The sequence below is a fragment of the Rhinolophus sinicus genome, chromosome 1, assembly GCF_057876585.1.
Source record: "Rhinolophus sinicus isolate RSI-liver-muscle chromosome 1, RSI-T2T, whole genome shotgun sequence".
NCBI classification, from domain to species: domain Eukaryota; kingdom Metazoa; phylum Chordata; class Mammalia; order Chiroptera; family Rhinolophidae; genus Rhinolophus; species Rhinolophus sinicus.
The window spans coordinates 144,474,440-144,498,504 of NC_142501.1; positions in this window are offsets into that span (position 1 = coordinate 144,474,440).

The following is a 24,065-nucleotide window of genomic DNA, read 5'->3' on the forward strand; positions in this document are numbered from 1 at the left end:
CTGCAGAAAGCAGCTTCTTTTGTTATTAACGAAACACAAATAATTCAATAAAACGTGCAAAGTAAAAAGAGTCAACAGTAAAAACGGGAATTCTCGTTATCCGTCCTTAACGCATGGCTCAGAAAAAAACGAAGATTCTCGTGATCCATACGCAACGTGTTAATGTTTCCTCCAAAAGACGCATTAGAGCTGATGGTCCGGCTAGGTCTTATTTTCGGGGAAACGGCACCAACTGACAATTTCCAGCTATGTTTCTGACACTTTTTTCCTTATATAGACTAGGGTTGCCAGATAAAATAGAGGACACCCAGGTAAATGTCCCATGCAATATCTGGGATATACAGATACTAAAAATATTTATTGTTTATCTGAAATTCAAATTTAACTGGGTGTCCTGTAATAATCTTTATCTAGATTTTGGGCCTCTTAAAGTTAGGGACTGTTCCTAATTAATCATTGAATATTCATGCTCTAGCATGTGGAAGAAATGCAGAGTTCCAGTGATTGTAAAAAATGGAGGAGAAACTTTATTTTAGTGAAAGTCTATAGGTGGAAAGTCTTAGTTTTTACTGTTATTTTACCTTCATTCTTGAAAAAATACTTGCACAGGATATAGAACTCAAGGATGTCAATATATTTTTTAACACATTTATTTCCACTCTTCTGGTTTTTCATTGGTGGTATTGAGGAAAAGAACCAGTCTATTCTTTTGAAGACAGTTAATCTAGCTTTATTTTCTTTATTGTGTCTAACATTTTCTCTTTTGATTTGATCTTTGTAGTTTCACTATGATATGTCTAAGCTTGAGTTTCTATTTATCTTACTTGTGATTCTTCGTGCTTCTTGACTCCATGAATAGGGGTCTTTCTTCAATACTGGGGAATTCTCACCCCTTTTTAAGTTGCCTCTGCCCATCCTGTTTCTCTTCTGGGATTCCAGTTCAATGCATCTTAGAGCCTCTTTACTCTCTATCCTCCATGTCTCTTAATTTACCTTTCATATTTTCCTTCTTTTTGTTTTTCTACGCTGCATACCGTATAAGGTAATTTCTATTCTTCTGTTAGCTGAATCCCCCTTCAGCTCCTGTCCACGGAGAATTTTTAGCACCTTTATTGAGGTATAATTAACATACCATAAAATCTCATTCTAAGTATATGTAATTCAGTGATTTTATTAAATTTGTAAAATTGGCAACCATGATGCAGTTTTAGAGCATAGCTATCTTCCCCAAAGTTTCTCTCATGCTTGTTTACAGTTAATAGGTATTCAAATATTAATGAATCGATTTCCATTTATTCTTGCCTTGTAAGTTGACACCACATATTTGATTCTCTCTTATAATATGCACTCACTCATTGAGACAGTTATTGTCTCTACGTTCTTTCTAGATGTTTTGGGCCAGTATAATAAATAACAGTGATAATTGATAGGTTGCCTTGTTTGGATGATTATCATTGATAATGATGACGATGGTGATACAATAATGATAGCTACCATTTATTGAATGTCTACTATATACCTGGATCTATAGTGAATGGTTTACACATATTACCTTATTTGACTTCATAATGACACTAGGAGGTGGGTATTATTTATCTCCATTTAAAGGTGAAAAGATTTTGAGAGGCCCACTGTCTTGCCCTAAACCTCATGACTATGTTCAGCGGACTTGAGAGGCAAACTCTAGTTTGCTGGACCCCTGAATCCTAGGGTTTTAAATAGCAACATCGCCAATCTAGTTGGTATAATATATAGGCAAGCCCTTTATTATCTTTTCTGGGCTTTGGATGATCTTTTAACTATTTTATTTCACTTTCAGAACTACGAGAAAAGGTAAAGAAATCAACCACTTAGCTGCTCATTACCAACTCCTCTAAATGTTGGAGAGAGTGATGATTGAAAAGTTACTATGAGGCTCCTCCAGAATTATCTGTTGATTTCACAGGTTCATGATCTGCCCACTCCCTTATGCACCCTGTGAACTTCCCCATATCCTCCAAGAACATGTTTCCCTTTATGTTTCAAAGAACAGTCTTGTTCATTTGAGCCTCATGAGAAAAACAAAATGTGTTTGCAGAAGAGGCTGGGGTCTGAAGTATAGAGAGGAGCATTGAGGGGATGGGGCAAATAAGAATTTCAGATCAGTGAGAGTGTGGGTGAAAATACCACTTTTCCTTTTCTTCAACAGTTGTTATTGTTGGTTAGAAATTAACAAGCTGTTAACCATATGTCTCCTTCACTGTTGATTCCACTCTCATTGGTTAAATGCAGCTTGTGCTTGTATGATATGAGTTTTCTATGAGGGGTTCTACTTCACAAGGACTGGGTCCTCGGGGTAAACGCTCCGAGTTGAAATTAATGTTCTCTAGTGGTTCACCTCTGTGTCTCCGTCCATGGTTGGCTTTGAAGTGTGCGTGCTTTTTCAAGCACAGCAGCATGGCCGTGATGTATTTTATGAGACTGACCTTTTTCTTTGTGGTCTGTGGCTTCGCAGCCACTCTTGTTCTATAACAAATGAAGAATGAGGGCAGGCAGAAGGACGTTTTTATGGCTGCTCATCTCAGGATATGAATAGGCATTCTAGGGCAGGTGGAAACATTTGTGTCACACAATAGGCCTCTTGGCCTGAGTGCCAAATCTCCCTTATATGGTATCGTTTACTTCTACTCAGGATACATTTTACTCTTATGGAGTGTTTGGTGTAGAAAATTGGTTTCGGTGAACTGACTTTTTCTACTGCTTATGTCCAAATATTCCAGTTAACGTTGTACAGTAATATGGTGTGAAAATCATTTTCATTTGGTGAGTTAATCAATAAGCAATTAATGGAATGGCTTTGTTGAGAAGGACACAGAAATCTCAAAAAAAGAATGCCGTCATTGATTAGTTATGTCTGCCTGGCCATGGGAATGGGGAGTACAGCACATGTGCTAACTCATATAGCACCTTATGTAGCTTTTATTATGTTCTAAGTGCTTTATATACATTAACTAATCTGATCCTCTAAACAACCATATGCAGTAGTTATTATTTTATGGCATAAGAATAAAAAATAGTTATAATTTTAAGGCATAGAGAGGTCAAGTAACTTGACCAAGGTAAGGGGCTGAGGCAGGATTTAAATCTAGGGAGTCTAGCTTCAGTGTTTGTGTTCTGAACCACTGTGTCAAACTGTCTCTCTGTGTATTTGTCATCTCGTTGTGATCAAGATAAACTACCTGGGTCAGCCTGGTTTACTAAAGACCTCACATTTTTCCTGGCCTAGGAAACAAGAAGTGATCTTCTCCACCCTGATGTTTACTAGACCTGAGCTTTGTGGGTCTCTATTTCCCTTCTTTCCTCCCAGACTGATAAGGATTTAGATTCCTAACCTTGCAAAATTAGATACTTTTTTTTTTTCAAACCAAGAAAGAGGAAGTTTCAAGGATGAATACGTGATCAGAGCATATGTGGGTGACAATTCAACTCAGGTGTCTGAGTTGAATAATGTCTGAAGGTGACAGGGAAAGTTGAAGATACAGTGTAGTGTAAGGCATGCCAAGCCCATCACTTGCTCTATCTGTGCCTCTACTTATGTACCACCTAGGTGACCCTTTTTTCTTTTAAGTGACCACTTATTAAGTGCTAAGCATTTAACTACATTCTTTTGTCTTATCCTCACAGCAGCTCTAGGAGGTAGGACTTTATCTGCATTATGCAGATAAGGAAACTAAGATTCAGGGAGATAAAGTAAATTGTGTTTGACTCCAAAGTCCTTCTGAATGGAATCAGAAATTTTCATCTTTTTTTGGTGGTGTTGATGCTGAATCCCAAGTTAAATGGAAATCCCAATTACCCCTGTTTCCCACAGCTACCCCCAGACTCTCTAGTCCTTCACAGAACACATTTGGGAAACGACTGAAAGTGCCCTGCAGTTTAGCAGCTTAAAATCCCATCCTGTGTTGGTGTGGTGTATTTGACTGTGGCTGGTATCTCCTCAGGCTGGAAGATTTCCTGTGCTGGGGCACGTCAGGGGCATTCCCCAGCCACTGAAACACAGACTCCCATTTTGACTCAACAGGATGATATGGAAGGAAGTACATCTTCCTTGTCTGCAAGTTTTCCAGACTTCTCCAGCACCAATTTGTTTTCAAATTTCTTTTTAATTTGTATGTAAGATACTATTATTTTTAAAAGATTTATTCAACTGTTACTCCCCCTTAGGAGATCAAAGTTGACTTTGATATGGTTCCATATATATATACACCGTATATTCCCCAAAACAAGACTGGGTCTTATATTAATTTTTGCTCCAAAAGATGCATTAAGGCTTATGTTCAGGTGATGTCATCCTGAAAAATCATGCTAGGGCTTATTTTCTAGTTAAGTCTTATATTCGGGGTAACACGGTATGTATGTGTGTGTGTATATATATATATATATTCCTGTTAAAGAAATGAGATCATTATATATTCTGAAACTTACATTTTTAACTTTCAATGTATCATCATTATCACTCTAGATCACCACACCTAAATTAAACTTAGGATTTCCCATAGTATGGACGTACCAAAAGCCTCATGTTTTCAGATAAGAACTGTCACGTTGGCTATTGGAAATCTAAGCTCTTATATTTTCAGTTCATTTCTAACAAATATAGAGGATGACAAGCACGTATTTCTTTGGGTTAAAAGTTAAGTTGGGGAAGTATGTGATAATAGATTTTGGTCAGTTTGTTAAATAAAGATGCATGTAAGAAGGTTTAGAGCAGTTCCAGGCAACGTACATGTGCTCGTTATAGGTTAATTAGATCTGAAAGTATAATATTCTTTGGTAAATATAAGCCTGCAAAAGTAGAAGGAATTGATTTTTATTCAATGTATTTTAAAAATACATTGCTTTTCTTAGGTGTCTAAAGGAAATTGGAAGAAAAAGAGTTATTTTCCAATCACACACATATTGCTGCAGTTCAGTTGCCTATGATTAAAATAAAGCCAAACTACATTAGGGTTACATTAGATATTCACTGTTAAGATAACAATAGGTTATTACTTTCTTTCTGAAGTGCTGTCAATAATTACAAGTCCTCTAACCCTAAGAATGTCAATCCTTACCTGTGTTTGGGCTGATTAGTAAAGCATTAGTTTGCTTTTAACTGACAAGGAAAATAGCTGCACTCAGTTTGCTTGTCAGGCAGTATAACCTCCAATTCCCAGACATTCAGAATCCATCAAAAGTCTAATTAATGGAAACAATGTGTATGGACAGTTGTCCAAAGAATAATCAGTTCATCTTCTCTTCCCTTTGATATCCAAGTTCTATCCAGGAACATAAGAAGGCTGTGTACACAGAACAGACCAGGTTATATTGTACCATAACCCCAGAAATGCTTTTGCTGAATTATACTTTGGGCTATTCCATCAGCTTTCACCTTCGATTAAATATGTATATATATATATATATATATATATATATATATATATATATTGTGGTTAAAGTTTGGTGTTTGGAGTTGAGAAGACTTGAGTTTTAATTCCAACCCTGCAATCATTAACTATAAGGCTTTAGGTGAGTCATGTAATTTCTCTCTGAGCTAATATAATATTGTCTACCAACTATGCGTAAATATATGTCTATACATACACATATATGTGTGTATGTGTGTATATGTACATATATAGATCAATATCTATGAGGTCTGACAAGTTTGTGAACTTGTTGCAACGATGTTGCTAACTTTTTATATCAGAGGGATTATTCATTATGAACTTGTACCAACTGGACAAACAGTTAACCAAGTTCACTATTTGGAAGTGCTGAAAAAGCTGCGTGAAAAAGTTAGACGACCTGAACTTTTCACCAACAATTCATGGCTCTTGCATCATGACAATGCACCAGCTCACACGGCACTGTGTGTGAGGGAGTTTTTAGCCAGTAAACAAATAACTATATTGGAACACCCTCCCTACTCACCTGGCCCCCAGTGACTGTTTTTTACCCAAAGATAAAGGAAATATTGAAAGGAAGACATTTTAATGACATTCATGACATCAAGGGTAATATGATGACAGCTCTGATGGCCATTCCAGAAGAAGAGTTCCAAAATTGCTTTGAAGGGTGGACTAGGTGCTGGCATCGGTGCAAAGCTTCCCAAGGGGAGGACTTTTTCTAGGATGAGTTCACGAACTTGATTGTCCTTATCTATCTCTATTTCTGTCTCTCTATATCTCTATCTCTAACATCTCTATCTCTATCTCTGTCTCTATCTCTAGCTAATCTATATCCCCAAGAGAAAAAAGAATAGCTCCTAGCCCATAGGCTGTTTTGTAGAATTAAATGAGATAGCCCATGTTAAGTTCTGGCAACACAGTACTCAATTCATGGTTTTCCTGGAGCAGCTATTATTTTAACCTGAGCCCTCTAGGCTCTCTGTGAGTCATAAAGGCTGATGTCCAGACCCACTGAATGGTCTGGGCCAGTAGGTTATTCTCTCGTTTGCCCACCCACTTGTGCTCATACCAGCCAAGTTGTGTGCTTACCAAAGTCAACTGTTCCCAAACATATTTATGTCACTTGAATTTGTTATCATAATCTTATATGTTGGTATTTATATTAAAATATTCCAAAAAGTATGGCTGGAATTATTTCAATAAAAATCAAGGGAAATATGTGGAAAGACTTCATAAAAGTGAGTGGCCAAGAAAATTGCTGTCAGAATATATGTGACTATAACAACTATTTTAAAAAATGGGGGAATGGCTATAAAAAGTCCTAGAAGTCCACACTCAAAATGCTTCACAAATTATCTCATTTTACACTCCAATTTAACTCCAAATCATAGATGATGTATTGCAGATGTGATTTATAGAAGAAAGATGGCACCATTACTCAGATTAGAGGACTTGGAATCAAAGACAGGGCATGGCCCTACACTAAAAGACTGAGGAATGAAGGTTTATTCATAGGATTAATTTAAATAAAAGGTGTAAGGTATGTCTGTATCATGATATTTTTGTAAATAATTCCCCCCACTTTAACCAGGGTTGTTTTTTGTTTTTAAATCAACCAGTGAGTTACTGTGCCCAGATCACTTCTATTGTGTTATTATCATTAACAGCATTTTTAAGACCCATAAGAGAAATCCCTTTCTGATCCCAGGACTAGTGGTGCTTTTGCATGACATGTTTTAGTTAAATGGATTTTATGAATCAAATAATTGCTTTTCCTCTTTGCAGTCACTTCTAGAAAGGTTAGAACCAAGTTAGTTATCTACCCTTTGCAAATGAAGATAATTTGATGATATGTACTTTGTTCTAATCTCATGCCTGCCTTGTTGTTTCCCCCTTATTTATTTTGCCTTATAGACAGAGGGTGCCAAAAAAAATGTATACACATTTTAAGTTAGGAAAACTGTATTAAAATTGTAATACTCAATACATACTGGTAACAAAAGATGAATACAAGTCACGTTTGACTTTTGCAATTACAAGAGGTGCTCAAAGTGGTTACCATCAGCGTCCAGGCACTTCTGATTACGGCGAACTACTGCTTCAGCAACGTTGACCAAAGTGTCCACTTGTATACATTTTTTTGGCACCCCTGGTATGTTGAAGGTTTAAGTTATTTTATGTATCATTCAAGGGATAGATGCAAAACCCATAATTCTCTCAGAGAGCCTCCCCAAATATCCCCCTCGCCTCCCCTATGCGTCCCCACTTGCGTCCTCACTGGCTCTGGGAAAACGTAGCCTAATGCTTTCCATGAGCTTGGCCTTTAGAAAATGAAGGCTACAAAAAGTAAGCGACGTTGTCTTCTGGCAACTTTTGCCTGGCACATGAATTAATCTCTCAACAGATTATACTGCCATATCTGAAAAAGGGTGTTCAACCTGTCAAGTGTTATCCAAGTACACAGAATGTTAATCAAGGCTTCACAATTTGTCTAATCTGGCTGTAGGCTGTTCCTCACACTCAGCAGCATTTCAGCGGTAGGCTTCCGAGAGTGCCCCCAAAACTACACACTAAAAGATACTATTTTCTTCATTGTTTGTAGTAGACATGTATTTATTAGAAAGAAGCAGAGGGCTATAGTGGAGGAACATCTTCAGATCTGTCACTTCCCACCTATATGCTGCTCAACAGCTTGGTGACCTCGTAGGGTCATTTCAGCTCTGTGAGGCTGGGTTCACCACCTTTGAAATGAGATGGTCATGATATATCAGTGGCTTTTAAAATAGTGAGCATGAGAATGGGAGTGGGTGGAACTTTGAGTCCTCACCCTTGCTTTAACCCGAGCTACTTGACATTTATCTGGTTTGTATATCTTGTTAGAGAAAAGAGTTCTGCTACTCAAAGGAAGAAAAAAAAAAGTCTTAAAAACCACTGGATTGGTTGATCTCTAAGGTTGATGATTCTGTGAACACAGCTGAATCTGCTGAGAAAAGGCAATGACCCTTCTGTTGCATGTGGTCCTAACTAGGCCCTCTCTTAGGTGTGAGCAAAGGATAGCTGCAGTCCCAGCCCTGGGCTCCGAACCCAGAGATGCAGTATCAGGACTGAACCCTTCTGGGATGTGCACAGCATCCTGGGAAATATGAGCTGGTACAGTGCCTCCAACCCTGGCTTTGGTGATGGCTCTCTCCCCTCCCCCAATCTTGCCATGGGCTGCACAAGTTTGATGAATCAAACTTGTTTTGATGAATCAAAACATAAACAGACAATCATACAATCTCAGACAATCATACACTTTCTTTTTTGGCTGCCTAAACGGTTGCTGTGGCATTTTCCATACTAGCCAAGTGAAGCCTACAATTCTAGAATCGGAGGTACTATCTCCAAAGTCACAACAGATAATATTAACCAATTAATGAATCAATCATTTAATTCCTTTTATCCAGTGAACATTTTCTGAGACCCTGCTCTGTAGGAGGCACAGGAGCAAGTGTGAGACGTACAGTAGCAAATAAGACATAAACAGTGCTCTCAAGAAGTTATGGGCTCCTGGGAGATCATATTTGCACAATTTATTACATTGGGCTCAGAAGTGTACATAATGCCATGGGAGCACAGAGGAGGGAACAACTAGCTTTGCCTGAGGAGTTGGAAGAGACTTTGTGATGCCTGGAATATAGTCGCTCCTTAATAAGTATTTATCGAATGAGGGCACATTTGAGAAGATGGACTGTAGAGCTAACTTCTTGGAACTGAATCCCAGCTCCATCCCTTTATGAAATGTGTGACTTTTGGCAAGTCACTTAAGCTCTCTGTGTCTCAGTTTCCTCATCTGAAGAATGGGGCTCATAGTACTGACCTCACGTCATAGAGTTGTTGTGAGGATTAAGAATTAATGCAGGTAAGGTCCTTAAAACAGTTGTGGGATGTGGTAAATGCACTGGATGGGCTGGCTGATTAGCTTGGGTATTGAACAGGAGTTTGCAGGGTAGAGAAAAGAGGGAAAGACAGTGCATGGGATCCAGATTAAAAACACTGGAGTTCCTTTTAGTAACTTACTGAGGGAACTTGCTTTTATTGGATTTAAAAAGAAAAAAAGGTGGTGCATAAGCCACAGTTCCATGCACTTGTCTTGCCTTCCTCTCCTTGGTCTCACACTCTCTTCTCCATCCTTCCTTTCCTTGCCTTTCTGTCCTTCTCCTCTGGTCGTTCTCCTTTCCCTCCCTCAGCCCTCTTTTCCCTTTCCTCTTCTTTCTCCTCCTCTCTGCCCCCTCCTTTCCTTCCCTCTGTCTCTCATCAGCCCTCTGAGGTCTGCTCTTTCCCATCCCTCCTTATTTCCCAGTGTCCCTGTCCTTGCTCCCCCTTCTCACCCCAACCAAGTTGGCCCTATAAATATTTCTCCAAAGCCTGAAAAACCAGACCTTCCTCTTCTTTGTGTCCCCTTCCTGCAGCAAGAAGCGCATTCATAGGATTAAGAAACAGACCAGAATGAAGAAATAGATCTTTTTATTGTTATTGTTCCTTCTCAGTGCAAAGCACCAGTGGGTCCCGTTGGCCGACAACACAGCCAGGGCTCTCTTGATGATACTTATAATAGCTTGGGGTGATCATGGCTTTTGGCCTTCTAACTTTTCACTGCCCAACACCCTGGTAGTTTTCAGGGTTTAAATGGCAGTAAGTGACATGGACAGAACCAACCCTGCTGAAACCCTGAATCCTGGATCCTAAAGCCTGGATCCTCAGGAAGAGAAAATTCTTGAATTTATTACAGTCAGAGATTAACGCCGTGGAGCCAGGGCAGAGGCCTCGGAGAAGTCTGGCTTGGGCACCTCCCTCATTTTTCTTATTCTGCAAATAATTCCTGCACATCATCGTGTGCCTGACACCTTCAGGGTTCTTCTGGGTTTGCAGCATTGACAAGGCAGAATAAGCCCTTGCTTTCCTGGGATAACGTCTAATGGGAGAGGTAGACCATAAATGAGTAAAAACACAAGCAAGATACTTTTAGATAGTTATAAGTGTTATAAAGAAAAGAAAATAGGGTAATTCATTAAAGTATCTTGGTGGGGAAGGGTTTGCTTTACATCACACTGCTGGGAAAGTTTTCCCTGAGAAGGGCCCTTTGGGCCGAGTCTTCAGTAACAAGATGGAACGGGCCATGTAAAGACCTGGGGAAGGGCAGGTGCCAAAGACCCCAGGCAGAAGAGTTCAGAGGAAAAGGCCCTGAGGGGTGGAGTGTAGGGACCAAGTGGGAAGGGTGAGATACGATGACACTGGAGGTGGAGGCAGTGACCAGCACTTGCAAGGCCCATACGCCACGTGTACAAGTCCTTTTGTACATCACAGAGACTGACTAGATGATTACGTCAGAAAAAGAAATTATTGGAAGGCATTTAAGCAACCCTCTGGAGTGCCAAGGACAGATGTGGAGAAGCAACTAGAGCAAGAGGCAGAAGGTGGACCTGCTTGTGTTACCACCCACGCTGGCACTGGTCACCGGACACTTCCCCTGGATAGCAACCAATGCTGCTTGGACCCGTGCCCCGGACGGACTTCCTGTAGTCACCAATGCTTGATTCAAATTGTGGGCATATGAGTTTATTAGGGTTCTCTAGAGAAGCAGAACCAATGTGATGTAGGAGGTCTGCATGTGTGTAGGTACAATATATATTCTACTATAAGGAATTGGCTCACATGATCGTGGAGGCTGAGAAGTCCCAAGATCTGCAGTTGGCAAGCTGGAGACCCAGAGGAGCCGAAGGTGTAAGTTCCCGTCTGAGTCCAAGTCTGAAGTCAGGAGAAGACCAGGGTTTCAGCTCGAAGACAGTCAAATAGAGCTTTACTCAGTCTACAGATTCAAATGCTAAGCTCATTCAGAAACACTCTCAGAGACACACCAGAATAAGGGTTAACCAAATATCTGGGCACTCTGTGACCCAGTCAAGTTGACACATAAAATGAACCATCACAGTGGACATGTACAGCCAATTGGCTAAGTGTTCACTTGCCCAATTCTTAGGGACAAAAAAGCCTGAAAGTTAGTATTCAATGTATTCTTGAGTGGAATGTAGAGTCTACCACCCGTCAAAACTCAAAAGTCATGGAATTTCCCAAATACAGAACGTGGGTTAGGATTCTGGATAACCGAAGAAATGACAGATGTCCACTCTATCATGGCAAGAGTTAGTTTATTTATTTATTTATTTATTTATTTTTTATTTTATTTTATTTTTTTATTAAATTTATTGAGGTGACAATTGTTAGTAAAATTACATAGATTTCAGGTGTACAATTCTGTATTACATCATCTATAAATCCCATTGTGTGTTCATCACCCAGAGTCAGTTCTCCTTCCATCACCATATATTCGATCCCCCTTACCCTCATCTCCCACCCCCCACCCTCCACCCCCCTTACCCTCTGGCAACCACCAAACCATTGTCTGTGTCTATGAGTTTCTGTTTCTCATTTGTTTGTCTTGCAATGCGAAGTCATTGGAGGATTTTATACAGAAAGTGATGTGATATAATTTATATTTTTAAAAGGTTACCCTGGCTGCTAGATGGACATTTCAATATAGGCTAATATATTGTTTTCTTCATGATTACTACTCTTTGTTTTCTGTTTAAGAGATAGCTTCCTCTTTCACGACCATGAAGATATTTTCATATTTTATCTTCTAGAATCTTTACTCTTTTACAATTCACATAAAGCTATAATCCACCTGAAACAGATTTTTGTATGTGATGGGAGGTAAGAGTCAAGTAACATTTTTTCCACATGGATATGCAATTGACATGGTTCCATTTATTGAAGAGAGCATGCCTTCCCCACTGCTCTACTTTGCCACTTTTATTGCCAATAAAATAGCCGTGTGTGTAGATTTATTTCTGTGTCCTCAGTTGTTTATTTGGTTTATTTTTGTACCATTGTACTAACATCACACCATCTTTTTTTTTTTTTTTACCAGGGCTTTATAATAAACCTGGATGTCTGATAATGTAAGTTCTCTAAGTATTAACTTCTTCATAATTTTGCAGGGAAAGACTGTTCTTGACCCTTTGTATTTTCACATAAAATTTAGAATTGCCTTGTCAATTTTTAACAAAATCATCTGCTGGGATTTTGATTGGCATTGTATTAAATATAGGTCAGTTTAAGAGATTGATATCTTTACAATATTGATCTTTTGGTTCATGAAAATCGGCATATCCTTTAATTTATTTATGATTTCTTTTTAGTAGCATTTGATAGTTTTCAAAATGTATACCTTGAACAGCTTTGATTAGATTTAGTCCCAGGTATTTGATTGTTTTGATGCTATTGTAAATGACAATTGAAAAAGATTTTACTTGCTAATTGTGGCGGGTATGGGAAAGTACAAATAATGTTTTATGTTGATCTTATATTCAACAATCTTACTAAATTCACTTATTTATAATAATTTATATATGGATTTCTTGAGTATCGATACAAATCACATCATCTATAAATATTGATGGTTTGGTTTTGTTTCTTGACTTCCAATCCTTTTATCTTTTATTCCTTTTTACTACATTATTGAACTTATTCCAATATATTGGCCAGGACCGCCCATATACTGTTGACTAGAAGTAATAACAGGTGCAGTCTTATCTGGCTCCTGATCTCAAGCTACAGGGTTCTGCAGGATTTTTGTAGATATCGCTCATCAGATTCAGGGAGTGTACTTCTATTTCTAGTCTGCAAGAGTTTCTATTATTCATGGATGTTACATTTTGTGAAATGCTTTTTCTGTTTCTATTCAGATGATTTATATTATTTCTTCCTTTGTTCTATTAAAGTGGTGAATCTCATCTATTGATTTTCAAATGTTACATCAACTTTGTCTTTTTGTCATAAACACAGCTTGGTCCTGATGTATTTTCTGTCATATATTCAATTTGCTAATAATCTTCTTGGTATTTTGCACCTATGTTTATGACACAAGCTAGTCTGCATTGTAATGTGCTTGTTAGGATTTGCCATCAAAGTTTTATTTGTCTGATAAAACAAGTTCGGAAGTGTTTCCTCTTTTTCTATTCTCAGGAAGAGTTTGTATAAGATTGATGTTGTTTCTTCCTTAAATAACTTAAATATTTGGAAGAATTCACTGATGAAGCCATCTGGGTCTGAGTTTTCTTTGCAGGAATGTTTTTACTATGAATTCAATTATTTCAACAGATAAATGTAGGATTGTTTAGATTTTCTGTTCACTCCTGAATCAGTTTTGATAGGGTTTTTTTTTCTAGCTGTTTGTCTAGTTCATCTAAATTTTTTTTAACTTAGTGACAAAACATTGATCATAATATCTTTTATTATATTTTCAATGTCTGTAAGACATAGAGTGACAGTCATTTTTTTCCTTCTTGATATTGGTTATTTCAACACTCTTATTTTTTCTTGATCTCATAATCAAGATGTTTATAAAATTTTTAGTCTTTTCAAAGATTCAACTTTTAATGATTTCATTAGTTTTTGCTCTTATCTTTATTATTCCTTTCCTTCTAATTTCTTGAGTTTCAATTTGCTCTTCTTTTCTCTAATCAAGTCTTTATTTAATTTTCAAACGTTTGGGGACATTTTTTTTATTGATTGCTGGCTTAATTCTACAGTAGTCAGAGAATATACTCTATATGATTTCAATCCTTAGAAATTTTTGAAATTTGCTTTGTAGTCCAGCATTTGGACACTTCAAATAAGTATTCCACATGCATTTGAAAAGTACATGTATCCTACAGTTTTTCAGTGTAGTGTACATATATTTATGTATGTACATATATGTGCATGTATAAATATATAAAGCCAATTTATATCCATTATTCTTTTATATATTTATTGTCACCATGCAGCAGCTTAACCCCGCCAGGCAAGAGCTTAACCCTTTCTACCTGCCTCCAAAGAAAGGAGAGTCTGTAAGATGGATCCTTTCAGGGACTTTGCTAAACTTTTGTGTTTGCACCTTATGCCTCCCTGTTTGGTCCCAGAAAGATAACTGGACAGTCAATGATGAGTAAGATTCCTCACAGAAGGAACAACTCAAGCCAGACGCAGTCACGTGGGGACCAACAGGAGAATCCACGGGGTTCACAGAGGTGGGCACAGTCCCCCACCTTCCCCCTGCTAGGGAAAGCCTCAGCCTCTGTGGCTGCATTCCTTCCCAAAACCTGCAAGGGAAGTGATTCAATGAGCTGCTCTCCATCTATTCATATGCATATAGGTTTTGTCCCTTGGGGAAGTTGAGACTTATGGTCCAGTTCTCTGCAGGCAAGGGTGATTGACTTAAATCTGTTTACTATTATGATGTATAGGATTCACAGATCTTGAGATCCGCAAGCTTTAAGTCCTTTGCTTCCCCACCTAACTAATAAAAGTTATTGCGCAGGCCAGATTAGGTGCCACAGCCCAGACCTTGAGACTGCTGGTCCCTTGGCCTCAGTACTTCAACTCTATTCATGACTATTGTCTTTTCTTAATCCTGCGCTGCCCTCCTCGCTCCCCACAACTCTCGTCATTGGGACGTGACGATTTATACCTATGTTTATAAATTAGATCAGTTTTATTAGTAATGTTGTTCAAATCTTTTATATCTGTATTAATAATTTTGTTTGTTTATTTTTTCAATAAGAGGAATGTGTTATAATCTCCCAATGTATTGCTGGGTTTTTCTGTTTTCTCTTTTAGATGTGTCAATTTTGCTTTATAAATGTTGGAGATTTGCTTTTGCTTCTGCAGGCAGTTAGAATAGGATTGTATCACCTTAACCCAATGAGTTGATTTGACGCTGAGTCTTTATGGGAGCTGGCTGATTTCCATTTATCCTTCACAGTTAATACTGTGAAATATTTTTAAATTGCTCATACATTAATCCATTTAACAAACGTTTCTTGCATGTCTACTAGGTACTGGGCACTATAATAGGTGCTGCATCTTCTGTGTTCTTTCACGGGTTATAAACGAAATTCAGCTCTCCATGAGAAGGAACCCCTAGCACTAAGGTACATATTTCTTATTTGGTCTCCTCATTTCTTAGGATTTCCATCCTACATTCTACCACCAGATGAATTTCTCTAAAGCATCCCTTCTTCTTATCACTGACATACTCGGAAACATACCTTTGTTTCCAAGTGCCTGAAGAATAGAAGTCTGTCTGTCTAGCTGGGAGGCTCCATGATGCACTACCTTGTATCTTCCCCAAAGTCTCAGCAAAAAGTCTTACCACGTGCTTGATCTGAATTTACCCCGAGGCCATTTTAAACTGGAAATTACCTGGGTTTTATCATTCATTGCTTGAGAACATTTCTTAACTTCTCAGAACCTTTTTCAGGCTGGAAAAACTGTTTTGAGGTCTCTATATTTCCTCTAAATTATGCATGAAAACTGAACAGTTCTTTCTTTAATTAAATGCTCTTATGTTATCATAAACAGCTAGATGAAACAAGTTGACACTTTTAACATTCTGCCTCAAAATTTCCTTAGCCAACTACTAATGAATTTACCCTTTTTGTCTTCCCGATGACAGCAGGTAACATTTTGCCAAACTTTCCGTAACAACAAAACACAGATCCCCTTTTCTCCAAGCTACAATAGAAATGTTCTTAGTGCCCATTCAGCCTTGTTTGGTTTCAGTGTCACATGTATTAGGTTGTTGTTAGGGAAGCATCCCTTTTCCTGCAGCAATTTCTATTTCTGTTATCTCTTGCTGCCCTAACGAATCATTACAGAGGGTTAAAACAGTGACAACTTATTGTGTCTCATGACTCTGTGGGCGGACTGGGCAGTTTTTCTTCTTCACATACAGTGTGAGCTATGCCTATAATCGCGGGGCAGGGGGTGATGTACTGAAATCTCTAGATTTGGTTTGCTCACATTTTTGGTACTTTGGTGGGGATGGCGGGAAGAGTAGGCTCCACGGAGATGCTGGAATTGCTGGGCTTCTCTCTCACTCTCAGTTTAGTCCCAGGATCTCTCCCTTTGCACATGGTCTTTCCATCAGGGTGATTGGACTTCTTGCATCTGGCTTGTGCAAATGGCCCTTTATCCCCCATGGCCCGAGGATGCCCTTTGAAGGCTTTATTGGGTCCCAGGTCTCTTGGCCATCAATGAAAAGGGCAACAAGAGAGAAAAATGCAGTCGGCTTTTCTAACCTCTGCTTGGAGATTAATTCTGCAGTTATTGGAAGATCACTGGACACATTCCTGCCCTGTCTCACTTGGGGCATTTTCTAAAAGTATTTTCACTTCCTAAAAGTGAGTTAACAACGGATGAGAGGGGAAAAGAAGTGGGAATTTGTTGAAATGACTTTGTTGGCAACTCTAAGAAAAAGTTTAGTAGAGTGATGTTTTTAACTATTACCTAAATGTTTTGGTATTTTTTCTGGATTTAAAAATACCGTGTACTTTACATAAGTCTTTTTTTTTTTTTTTTAAGATTTTATTGGGGAAGGGGAACAGGACTTTATTGGGTAACAGTGTGTACTTCCAGGCCTTTTCTTTCCAAGTCAAGTTGTTGTTCTTTCAGTCTTAGTTGTGGAGGGTGCAGCTCAGCTCCAGGTCCAGTTGCCGTTGCTAGTTGCAGGGGGCACAGCCCACCATCCCTTGCGGGAGTCGAACCGGCAACCTTGTGGTTGAGAGGACACGCTCCAACCAACTGAGCCATCCGGGAGCTCAGCGGCAGCTCAGCTCAAGGTGCCATGTTCAATTTTTAGTTGCAGGGGGTGCTGCCCACCATCCCTTGTGGGAGTCGAGGAATTGAACTGGCAACCTTGTGGTTGAGAGCCCACTGGCCCATGTGGGAATCGAACCGGCAGCCTTCAGAGTTAGGGGCACGGAGCTCTAACCGCCTGAGCCACCGGGCCAGCCCCATAAGTCTTATTTTTAAATGAGCCTTATCCTTAGCCTTTTAACATCCCCAAAGGTAAACAAGATGTTTTAATTGTATACATCTGGTAGAAGAAGAAGAAAAGCTAAATAACGCCCCCAACGTTATCCAGGTAACAAAACCATCCTCTCTATCCAGTTATTAATTAATTTAAAAAAATGTGTCCCTTCTTTCAACATATATTTATTGATTACCACTATTCATCAATGACAAATTTCAATGTATATTTTCTGATTACCGGTGTCCTGGTATACAATAGTAAGAGACTGTTCGTGAAGCTTATATTCTACTGGATGAGCAGAAATTCATCAAATAATCTCACACACTCAAATCTTATCATGGTATATACCATAAAAGGAGCCATGAGTCCACATTGCAGGGACACATGATCTATTACAAGAGGTCAGAGACAGCTTTCCTGAGAAGTGACATTGTGCTAGATGTGAATTAGATGGAAAATGAGAACATCTGGGCAGAATATAGATTGTGTATAAGGCCCTGAGGCAGGTAAGAGCTCTGCACCTTTGAGAAATGGAGTGAAAGTAAGTGTGGCTGTAGGTTTGACAACACAGGCAAGGAAGTCATGGATGTGGCTGATGGGACAGAAATGCACCACATCCTGGGGGCCTTTGTAGATTACATTTAAGAGCTACATAACCTTAGGTAAATCCTTTAACCTTCCTAAGTCTCAGTTTTTTTAAAAAAAGAATGTGGGTAATTTTCAATATGTGAAAGCTCCAACTCTAACCTGTCCTTTGGGCTCTAAGTCATTCAGTGCAATTTGGCATATTCGTTTAGGTATCCAACAGGAATATGCAACTCATTTTCAAAACAGAACTGCTGATTCCTATAGTTTCATCCCCTGAAACTTCCTCAACTATCTTCCCCTAGTTCAGTGACTATCTCCCTCATCCACCCACTTGCTCAGGTCAAAATCTCAGGAGTTAGCCTCCATTTGTCACTTCCCTTCATTTTTAATAAGAAATAAGTCATACTGGCTATGATGCCAAAATAAATTCCAAATCCAGCCACTTCTCACCACCGCCACTATTATCACTGTATTCTGACTTACATTTTTTTCTCACCTGGATTATTGCAATAGCCTCCTGTCTCTCTGTCTACTCTTGCTTTCCTACAGTCCATTATCCACTTAAATGTATATGTTTTCATGTCATTCTGCTATCTGAATCCTCACTCCCGTAGTTTTCCACTGCACTTAAAGTGAAATACAAACCCCTTACCGTGCCAAGTCCCCGGATGAGCTCATCCCTGCCTGTCTCTACAATACTGTCTTGTACTGCTTTGTGACTATGCTCCAGCCACGTTGGCACCTTCTGTTTGTTTCTCACGCATGGCAATCTCGCTGCTGATCTTTATGTCACTGGATCCTTCTCATCAATTAGATTTTAGCTTAAAAAATCACATTTTCACAGAGGCCTCCTATTCCATCTAAATCATCTCTCTCCAGCCTCTGACTAGTTAGTCACTATTCCATCACCCCTTTGTAGTTTCTCAATAGCAACCACCATTCTCAGAAATTACCTTACTCATTTACTTATTTCTTGCCAACTTCCAAATATAAGCTCCATGGGAGTGGGATCTTATCAACCCAACCCTCCTCAGCTAGTAAAGTGTCTGGCATGGAGCGAGAGCGCAATAAAAGTATTTGTTGGCTGAATGAATGAATACATGGATGAAACCAGCTTACGGGGCTCTCACTCAGCCCAAGAGCCAGTATCAGTTGGCCTGGACTGCATGCTCTGATTACGTGGTTGACACACACTGAAAGCTGCGAGTTCTTGAATTAAGACCAACATTTTATTAGTGGAGGCTCATTTCAGTTTTCAAAGCCCAACTCCTTTGCCTTTGGTACAATTTAGGGACGGTTCTCAGCATCACTGTCTGTGTCAGTAAACTCATCAAAGTTGAGATAGTCCACCTTGATGTGCGAGTTCCATAGCAGCGGGTAGCTTATACCCACGATCAACTCTCTATGTATGTTTCCGTTTAAAAACAAACATAAAAGGCCCCAGGAAAACCATCTCCCATAGAAGTGCATACACTTTCAAGTAATGGTTTAAAGCGTTTATTGATTGCCCAGTGGATGGTATGTAATTACATATTATACATTTGGTTAATAGGTCTTTGTGGGCCCTTTGAGATGTGTTTTATTGGGATAACAGATAATTAGGGTCTTTTATGTAGACACAGCATAACTGCTCCTTTGGAGCAATTAAAGTTTGCTGAATGGATCCGCAGCTCTGCTGTCTCTTTGATACATCACTCCACTTCTTATTACAGCTAGTCAGAATAGCTGGGAGAGGCCCAAAGTGGTGGTAGGACCCCAGCAGCCTCAGCCTGGGTGGAGGGATGAAGGGAGAGAATTGGTCCTACACTCCTGGAGGCCGCCCAGCTACCTCAGCCTGCTCAGGGCACAGTGTAAATTGCTGCTGCTTTCTCACCAGGTCTGCACCACCCACCTGACCTGGATCAACCTCAGCACATTCTTTCTTAGGCAGGGAGCACCATTGTTCAGATTTCAGTTCCTTCCAAGTATCTGTTCCCAAGCTGGTGCCAAATCAACATCACCTTTTCTTTGTTCTTTATGACTCCTACTTTGAGAAGTATTTTCAACTACTCATCTGAAAGTTTGCATCCTTCAGAGTCAGGATAAATATCCTGGATGAGAATGTGGGCTCTGGAGTCTCACAGTTCTGGGTTGAATCCTGGCTCTGGCATTTACTAGCTGTGTGACCTTGGGAAAGGAACTTAAACTCTCTGTAAACCAAAAAGAAGACTGTTAGTAATCGCCAACTTTCAATGCACGCTTGCTATGTGCTAGGCACCGTGCTATTTCCGTACAATTTTCTCTCTTAATACACACCAAAAACATGTAGTTATTTAAAAATTATCATCTCTATTTTAAAGATGATAGAAATGTCTTAGTAGTTAAATAACTTGGCCAAGGCCACAGCTGTAAAAAGTGACAGAGACAGGGTTTTAATCCAGGACTGGCTCCTGTGCTCAACCAGCTTGTTCTCCTTTCTCCTGAGAGCATCCATCTAATAGGATGCTTTTGTGAATTTGATAAGCTAATGCTTACAGAGCACTTAGCCCAGAGCTAAGTAAATGTGTGATACATGCATGTGATTCTCATTGGTGTTCTTTTGTTATTTCCTTATGAAACTTTCGTTGATTCCTTCCTGGCCAACTCAGTGTCCCCTTCCTTTGAGCTCCCATCATTTTGTACCTATGTACCTATTGTCCTCTACAACATTTGCATTGTAATTATTTGTTTACCCATCTGTTTGCCCTACTGGGATGTGAGCTCCTCAAGGCATGACTTTTGCCTTATTCATTACCAAGCACATTGGCACAGTGTAGGAGGGAAATATTTTGAATAAAGAGTAGTGAGAGGGTGGCCTTTATAGTTCATGGACAAATAACATCTCTGAAGACCCAGAGTCCCCAAGAGAACCTGGTCCATTTGGGACCTGCTGGTAGAGTTAGAGGTGGACAGAAGTGCGTGGTGAGAGGAGCGAAGAATATAAGAGATGATGCTGGCAAGGTAGGCAGGCCTCGTAGGCCATGTTATGGTGTGGACTTTATCTCAAGAGCAATGGGCAACAATAGAGGTGCTTTCAGCAGAGGAGTTAGGTGATTGGATTTGTTTCAGAAAGGTCACTGGGTGAAGTGTGGACAGTGGATTGGAGGTTGGGTGGAGCAGGGGCCAGACTAGAGGCAGGGAGTCTACTTAGAAGTCATTTGCAGTGACCCAGGCAAGAAACAATGGTGGTTTGTGTCAGGAGTGGTCTCGGTGGTGGATTCCCAGTGTCCAGTAGACCCGGGGGCTCTTCTGCAAACTTGGAAAACTACCCTCTACCTCTTTAATACCAGATAAGAACCCCCCAAATCAATTGTGTTTGGAATGCCACTTGCAATGTGAATTATTGTCACTGTTTCAGAGCTCAACTCATGAAAAATGAGAGCTATGGATCTAGTCTGCTCTGAAGCATCCTGTAAACCTCAAAGTACTGAGAGGGAATAGAGAACATCAAGGGGTTCCGGGGATGCTGATACCCAGATCGTCAGCCTGCTCATTGGTGAGAAGAGAAAAGTCAAAGGCAAACAGAGACCTAGACCTTGTTCTCCAGAGTAACCTGTATCTACTCTGGCAGATGCCCTTTAGTCATTCTGTCTTTTCCCCTAACATTCTTGCTGATACTGTTGCTTTTTCCAATCCCTATCAATAAGAACGAAGAAGGCTTTAAGCAAAACCTCTGGGAAAAGTTTTAGGCTGCATCTGGCACAACCCTTCCTTCCAAACAGCTATAAACAGTTAAAAAAGTGGTGTCTCCTTGAGTACAAACGAGAACCATATGTGTTAGGTGCCTGCAGAACTTTTCCATTTTTTAGTCCCGTAAAATAATCACAAGCCACTCTGATCTTCCAAGGGTATGTGCTCTGTTGATATGCATACCCTCGTGAGTTTCCCTTTGGCTTTGTGCTTTGGGGGAGAAGTCAATTAAGAAAGAGGACGAAAGACCAACAGGAGGTGGCTGAGTTTATGAAGCCTAAATAAGCAATATGAGCATGTAGGTTCAGTCAAGGGACCGTTGCATTCCTAAGGGGACAAGCTGAGCCTATTTCACTCCTTTCTGAGCCTCTGAATGCCCTGGAGCCCAGTTACAAGCCTTGTGAAAACAACCCATGTGTTGTCCAAAGCCAGCTCCTTCTGCAAGCTTGGTCTAGTAGACTAGAAGTGCCCTTTGCTTCAGAAAGTTTTGCTTTGAAAGTTTGAAATCTTGTAATACAAGGTATAACGGTTTATGAAGCACTTTATGTACATTATCATATATCTTCTCCATATAGACGGTGTGACATAGTTATCATGAACTCCATTTAACAGATGAAAACACTGAACTTAGAGAAGTTGAATATATTTCCAAAGGTCATATAGCAATTAGGTGGTCGATTAAGAATCAAATGTAGAGTCATTCGACTTATCAAATATTTCACTGATTCTAACATAGGCAAGTCTCAGGCACTGGGAATACAATGGTGATAAAGCCATAAGGAATTTTCCCCTGTGGAGCTTACGGTCCAATTGGAGAGACACTCATTGGACAAAGACATACTAAAAAAAAGCATAACAATTAGTAAATATGGGTAAGAGCTATGAAGGAAAAATACAGGGTGCAAGAAGAAAATGTGGCAAGGACATCATTTTGATGTGGTGTGTGTTTTCTGTGTGTGTGGGGTGTGTGTGTGTGTGTGTGTGTGTGTGTGTGTGTGTGTATCACTGAAGACCAATGATAACATTTGAGACCTAAGAAATAGGGGGAAGGAATTGAGAGAAGAGTAGGGAAAGCAGGGGTTTCAGCAAGAGGTGACAGCTTGTATAAGACCATCAGGCAGGACAAACTTGGTGTGTTTGAAGATCTGAAAAAGGCTGAGTGAGTCGGGCTAGAATGAAGGGGGCAGGAAGAGAGGGGCATAAGATTAGATCACATGACTGGTAGGCTGGCCAGGTCATGTGGAGCATTTAGCAGCAGGTTTTATTCTAAACGTGGAGAAACCCCTGGGGGATTTTAAGCAGGGAAGTTATCTGGGTTTTACATATGAAGATGATTATTCTAAATGCTCAATCAATATTAGATCGCTTGGGACAAGAGTAGAAGCAGGGAGACCAGTTAGGAGAATACTGCAACAATCCAAAGAAAAGATGACAGCCCTGTGTTTTCAAATCCTGGAATTTTGGCTACAGTATGTGCCATAGTTGTCATTCTAGAGAACTAGCTGACAGTTGAGAAGGGTTGTCATTTGCTATATTTTTAAAATCACCCTTGAGGTTTCTCTACTTACTAGGTGTCAAGGGACAATGGCTCCTTGGCACATTTAAGAATTGGCCAAGATTTCAGCTGCACAGTTCCAGGATTAAGAAGACCATCTCTTCATGATCTAAGAGGCTGCATAAACTGCCATGTAAATGACATTTGAAAAGGAAACTGACCACCAGAACTTTTACTAACTGGTCTTTCCCCAATAAGGAATACTCTATCATTTTTACTAACAATGTGACAATGGACAGGTTACTTAACCTCTCTTAACCTAATTTACACCATCTGTGAAAAAAGGATAAAAGTAGTACTTTTCTCAAAGAATCACACTAGAATGACATTTAACTTAAAATTAGATTCATATAAAGATTAAATGAGATAATATATAGAGAGCACGTAACATAATGCCTATCAGAAAAAGCATGCTGCTTCCATTAAATAACTCACGATCATTAATAATGACACTTGTACAGTGTAAATGGAATAAAATTAGATACCAACATCACTTTCGTGATATAATTAATTTCTGTCCCTAGGCAAAATATTGACATATGTAGCTTAACTTATGAAATGTTACATTTCCCATCACCTTAAAGTATTTTAAAATGCTTTGAAATTCTTGGATGAAAGAAATTATAGAAACATAAAATATTATTATTCCAAAGAGAAAGTTTATCCTACAGAACTAGACTTTCCCTAATGACAATAAGCCATCTTCAGAGTAGCCTGTTTCATTATCAAACTGAACAGTAGGCAGTACTAAACACAATTAAAGATTCTGTTTTGAAAACCAAACTTTAATTGGATTTCTGAATGCCATTTGAACTATAGAGAAAGACAATTCTTCTAGTCCTAAAATCTACTTACTTTCAGCCTAGCACAAGAGTTATACATCTTT